This window comes from Nicotiana attenuata, unplaced genomic scaffold (genome assembly GCF_001879085.1).
Source record: "Nicotiana attenuata strain UT unplaced genomic scaffold, NIATTr2, whole genome shotgun sequence".
NCBI classification, from domain to species: domain Eukaryota; kingdom Viridiplantae; phylum Streptophyta; class Magnoliopsida; order Solanales; family Solanaceae; genus Nicotiana; species Nicotiana attenuata.
The window spans coordinates 208,278-214,817 of record NW_017670501.1 but is presented as its reverse complement, the minus strand read 5'-3'; the positions used below and the strand labels follow the sequence as shown (position 1 = coordinate 214,817).

Sequence of the window (6,540 nt, the reverse complement as noted above, 5' to 3'; positions counted from 1 at the left end):
TGATACACTATCAGATGACCGAGAATACGAAGCAACATTGTTACAAAATAACAAATGGTGGGCTATTTTATAAAATACAAAAGTTTGTGGCAATTTTTAAAAAATATAATAGTGATATCTTGGCCCAAAACCAGCTATTGAGATGGTTTTGGAATTTCGGATTTTACCAAAATATAGGCAAAATCTATTGCCAAACATGTGTTTGCCAAATAAAACCCAAATTTATTTTGGCAAAATCTATATCCAAACGAATCCTAGGTTTCATCTACTTACGCTATAAATTTAAAATTTGTTTTACAATTATTTACATTACCAATAGATTAAACTTAAATTCAGTTTTTTTTCTTTTTCTTCTTTCAATAAATAAATTCCCTCTTCGTTTTGTGATAGTTGGGCCTTTATCTCGAGAAGATGACTATGGTAATCGCGAAGTGGGCTTGGAGTTTAATTCTTGAGGAAACTACTCGCTGTAGCCCCTCAAAATTTCAATAGCCCGTATTTTTTTTCACTGACAAGAAATGACCCTCCGGCCCAAACATAATACATCTAGGGAGATTTGCATCTACACCCGCTTTTTGGGTTACGTTTTAACTTATGTCCGCTTTGCAAAAAAAAATTGCAAGCGTACCCACTTTTTTGCGTAACTTCAGCATACGGGGCTGAAGTAGCAAAGACAATCACGCAAAACTTCAGCATTCTAGTAGACAAGCCTGAAGTAGCAAAGGCAATACGCTGAAGTTTTTTTGTCCTAGATAAGATGCTGAAGTTATTTAGTTCATTTGTAAAAACTCCAGCACTAAAATAGCTGAAGTTTTTTGTCCTGGATTCATTAGTTTTGTCATAAAACTTTTTCAAAAACTTCAGCAGAAGATGCTGAAGTTATTTAGTTCATTTGTAAAAACTTCAACACTAAAATAGTTGAAGTCTTTTAGTTCCTAGGATTCATTAGTTTTGTCATAAAACTTTTTCAAAAACTTCAGCAGAAGATGCTGAAGTTATTTAGTTCATTTGTAAAAACTTCAGCACTAAAATAGCTGAAGTTTTTTTGTCCCGGATAAGCTTTTTCAAAAAATTCAGCAGAAGATGCTAAAGTTATTTGGTTCATTTGTAAAAACGCTATATAAGCTGAAGTTTTTAAAAAAGCTTTCTAACATACTAGATAAATAATCACCTTATTCTTTCATAGTGTATTACTATTATAAAATAATCAGATTGCCAATAATATCTAAATCATAAATTTTGGAAATAATAAACGTGAAAAGAACAGAATTACGTGGAAATATTCACAAATTATTGTCTACTAACTTACGTAATTATTTATAATTTATTTTTAAATAATCTGATAAACATACTTATGGCAATCATCCCATGAACTGAAGTTTCATAGCCGAACCAACAACAGCAGAAGAAGAAGAAGAAAACGAAGGAGGAGAAGGAGGAGGAGAAAGGGGGCTGAAGTTGTTTAAAAAGTGGGTACAAGTTAAAACTTTTAAAAAAAATGGGTATAGGTTAAATGGAGGCGACCAAATAGGGCGCCCCGTGCAATTTTTACATACATCTAATAGTCCGAAATGTCTATTTTATATATTTTTTGCATAATGACAATTTATTTTGTATAGTTCTATTTAGTATATATTTTGTATAGTCACAGTCTATTTTGTATACTGACAGTCTATTGTATATAAATTGTATAGTGGCAGTCTATTTAGTATATTTTTGTATAGTGACAATCAATTTTGTATATATTTTGTATAGTGGCACTTAAAAAATCCACTGCCACTCTTATAAAATAGACTGTCACTATACAAAAATTAAACAAAATAGATTATCACTATACAATTTATATACAATAGACTTGTTATTCCAAACTTAATTTAAGTGTGTTACTATTTTTGTTATTCGATTTTCAGAGCAAAATCTGAAATCACTTTGCATAGTTCTAGGATAAATTTTACCATTTTCTCCTGTAAAAAAATCCATATTGAAAAGTTTTTGCTGGTAGTCAGTAAGGTCAAGTTTGGCCAATTTAAGCAACAACAAAGTAATCTGACCTCAACTATTAGCGAGACGAAAACTGGACCATTTCACAAACTAATTATGTGTCATCTGAAAATGTCCAAACAATTTACTTTAAATTTCTCTAAGTAGATGGTAGAGTACGAGGAAGGTATTGATTAAAATAGGTAACAGAGTTGAAAAGTTTGAAATTTGAAGGGGGGAAGAGCGTCACACCTCCTTTTTTCGAAGAAAGGGAATTTTTCCAATCGAAATGAGATTATTTAATTTATTAGAGTCTCCACTTGGATTAATTATTGTGGTGTCCAAAATCACCAGTTTATTTTACAATCCTAAATTGAGAAAATTGACTCTATTTATGGTCCGCGAACACAGAAGACCGGATAAGAAATTCTGTTAATCCGGGAGAATGTGTGAGGCACTCCCGAGTTCTGTTGTTTTAGCACGGTCGCTTAACAGTAAATACCTGGCTTAATTATCTGATTTATTACATGCTTCAAACCTATTATGCATTTTTATCTTCTGACCGCTTTTAATTATTATTTGACCACTTTTAGTATTTATGGAATTTATTTAAATAAGTCGCGATATCGCGCACTTATTGTTTTTGTACACATTGCGAATCGCGTCACGTGAAATGCACCTCTGATTTACAACATGTTGTTTATTATTATTATTATTATTATTATTATTATTATTATTATTATTATTATTATTATTATTATTATTATTATTATTATTATTTGAAGTTGGGGTCAAGTCGCGTAAAACGCGCACTTGAGTTGAGATTTATGTATCATAAACATGCCACGGGAACCGTAAGTCACGATAAATTATTATTGATCGTGCCTAAAGAAAGCTACGAATGTTCAATGGTTGAGCAATTTCCTGTGTTTGGGATTTTTGAAGATCGCATAGTATGGTGAAGGAATTATTGGAGTCAAGATTTGATTTATTCATATGACTAAAGAACTTTTGTGCGTTCAAATCAATTCTATATCCGGTGATGGTTTTGATTCATTGATTAACGGTTGGGAATTTCACTGGAGCATACGCGTTTGGATTAACCCAAGAGATTAAAAACAATCTGTATGCAACACAATAGACAAAATACTGATTTCAACAAGTTAATACCAAGGAGATTAGTTTATTTAGGCCATTATCCTAGTGAGAATAGATAGGCCTATTATGGAACATGAACTCGCTGGGCCAGAGATCTGCCAATCAGAATAAAATTACAATGGGCCAACCTCCAAGGCCTAAGGACCTGAGGTGTTCGGACTTGCCTCGACTGGGCCGCCTGTGCAAGTCTGGCCCAACTCGTCATTTTTGCTCATACCAACACAAATTCTAAAAATGAACACTCTTCATGAATTGGGTTTAAGAATTGAAGTTTAACTACAATAAATTGAATCTAGATACAGCACCAAATTGAAATTGAATTTAACAGATCTAAATCATCTTATGGCTCGAAATTATTTATTACAAATACAGCCATTTACACGAATAAACAAATCTCAGCTCCTGTTCTTCCTTTTACTTCTCTATATCCTTCAATGATGTACTGACTTTAATCCTGTTCAACTACCCTTTTCCGTTCAAGTATAGAATGCTAAGTAGAGGCGAGAATTAAACCAAAACAGACTGCTTACACTTCAACAACACCATGCCCAATCTATAAATATATCTTCATTGAGTTCATAAGCACTTCATTTTGTGTTAAAAACTAAATTTAAAATCACTGAATCCAAACAATACTAACAGATGCATCAGAGATGAACCACGATTTCAGACATTGAACATATGGCAGTTATTTCATGCTAAAAACTAATCGAAGTGCATAAATCCAACTAACAATAGCAGGTAAATCAATGGAAGGCAACAACCTCACATTATAACAAATATGAAAAAATCAAACTTCAGTACATTAGAAGAAAAATATGTGAGGCATTAGAGGATTACATCGAAAACAGCACAGGACATGAAATTAAAACCAAACAAAGATTCGAAAAACTGAAAATGAATTCAGCTATCTTGCTATAGCAGAAAAAGCTTTTGCCAACAGGTAAGATCCAGCTTAAGAACCCATAAATGACATAGAAGAAACCTTTGGAATCAAATAAACAACTACAACTCTTTTTTAGTTGTATTTGTTTAAAATTTTACTGTTTTGGTATTCTCTATCTATTCTCATGGATTTCCAGCTGAAATTGTATGAGTGTGTGAATGAGTGAGGAAAAAAGAGTGAGGAAGCAAGTGAATCAGTGTGTGTGTTGAAATAAACCAAATCGTGAGAATGGAGTGTTCTTTCCCTAAAAAATGTTGAATGAGAGTGTGTGAATTTCTGAAAAGTGCAGAGATCAACCAGTTCCCTAATGTGAGAGTATGTGTGGTCTTATATAGAATATAGGAGTGTGCTCTTATGAAAGAAAAATGAGAGAGGAATGTAGAAGATTCTGTCAGCTAAAAAAATAGGAGATAATGCATCTTTTTAACCGAAAATGGACAGCTGTGCTTCAGCTAATATTTTTCTATTTTCCCACCACTTTCAACTTCTATTTATTACTCTCAACACCAAACACCTGGCCATTTTAATTTCTTTCTTGGAAAATTAGTCCTTCCCCTTCTAGAAGCTTCCTAATTGAGCTGCCCAACATATTAGGACTGGGTTAACGAGTCCCATTGACATGGATTCAACCTACCGCCTTCCCACTTTAACAAACCAAACAAAATTTCAATTCTTCCAACTCATAAAACTTTTAAAATAATTAACAAATCTAAACCTTGCTCGTCTGAATTTAAAGGAACTGAGATAGATATGGAAAACAAATTACGAAATCCGATCAAATTCTTAATAAGAAAATGCATGCAACTAAATTACTTAAACATTCAAACCAGAACAAAATTCACATAGCCGAGTAAGCATAAACTAGCCAGTGATTCATTGAGGGAAGAAAGAAAAGAAAAGAAAAGAAAGAAAGAACAAGAAAAGGGAAAAGGAAAGTTATACCTATTGGACTGGAGACGAGGCGGCAAGGAGAATCCTCAAAAGAACTTGACCAGTCAAAATCAATCGACCAAAATACGAACCGTTGAGAAACGGATTAATTCTTACATCAATTTATAGCTCTTGTCAAGAGCTATCCGTCGTTGCAGGTTTCAACCGTACATGGCCGATTTTACCAAGAAAAAGAAACTTCAACTTTCCAAGGTTCTTAGATCCGCTATTTGTGAAACTCTACAGGTTTTTTTGAGGATTGGTTGATGGATTTGGAGAAAGGAAGGGCCGGGGATTATGGGGTGCAGAATTGGAGTCGTTTGGAGCTTGGCCGCCGGTGAGGGATTTTGGCGGCTAGGGTTTGATGAAGGGTGAGGGAGATGAGAGTGAAGTGAGAGAATTGGGTCTTTGGGAGGGGGGAGGGTTAGGTTTTCAGACAGATATATGGTATGGGGGTGGTTAGTTGCGAGCCGTAGGATCAGCGATTAACGGATGGGATTATTCGGAGGTAAAACGGGGTCGTTTGGTTAAAGAGGGAGCTGGACCGGGTTTTGGCACCGGGGCAGGCAGTTTTTGTGGATTTTGGGCATCTCAATGAATTGGCCCAAACAAAATTCAGCCTACTTTCTTCTTTCCTTTAATTTCAAAAACCTCCATTTATTTAAATACTCTTAATTCACAACTAATTTGTAAAATTAACTTAATAACATATTTTCTAATAATTAATTAAATTAAATTAGCTAATAATGTATGTAATGTTACTAATGTATTTTTGTAGTGATTTTCATGTATTAATTCTACGATCAATAAGTAAACAATTCTTAAAATGTAATTAGACCTAAAATGACATGGGATGAAGATTTAAAAGTTTTTATGGTATTTTCTATGACTTTAAGATAATAAATATGCTCAAAAATGCAACTAAATGCAAACAAACAATTAACCAGAAATTCCTAGAAATTCTATAAAATTAAAAACAATTAGAAAATTTATTCTTTTTGAATTTTGTAGGAGTATTTCGTATGGAAAAAATTACGTTCTCAACTGCCTCTTTTTGCTCGGAAACATGAAGAGTTTTCGGCCAAAGATAAAGTGAGTAATTATGAGTAATTTTTGCCCGCTTGACACTCCATGGGAAGCATTTTTAAGAAGTTTGACCGAACATTACTTCGGGGTTGCCTACATATCCTTGTCTATAAAGGAATCAGGTCAGTGTAGTTCTGAAAGTTTTGATAACTGGGACTACTGGAAAGTTGTGATTTCACTGTTGTTGTTGTTGTTGCTGCTCGCTGAACTCTTTATTACACCAAAATCAAAATGGAAAGAAACTAAGCAAACCTATCAGCTATGAGTTACAAAATTCTTATCTATAAGTCTTTTGAAGCTTGACTTTGAGTCTTGATTGGTTCTTCATGCAGACTCTGATTTGAACCTTGATGCTCGCTAGCAGCAAGTGCTAGTTCATTCTTTGATGGCTTTTTTTGATCGAAACGGGACATGCGATGCTTGTGACTCTAGTCATGTCT

General features: G+C 33.7%; 1 long non-coding RNA gene across 1 annotated transcript; it reads right to left on the bottom strand.

The window, feature by feature from the left end:
* Positions 1 to 3,367: 3,367 nt before the first annotated feature.
* LOC109240288 lies at positions 3,368 to 5,425 on the bottom strand. The gene is made up of 2 exons (XR_002070042.1): positions 5,027 to 5,425; positions 3,368 to 3,691 (listed from the first exon to the last, which is right to left on the bottom strand). It is a non-coding gene; the product is annotated as an uncharacterized LOC109240288 (long non-coding RNA).
* Positions 5,426 to 6,540: the final 1,115 nt, after the last annotated feature.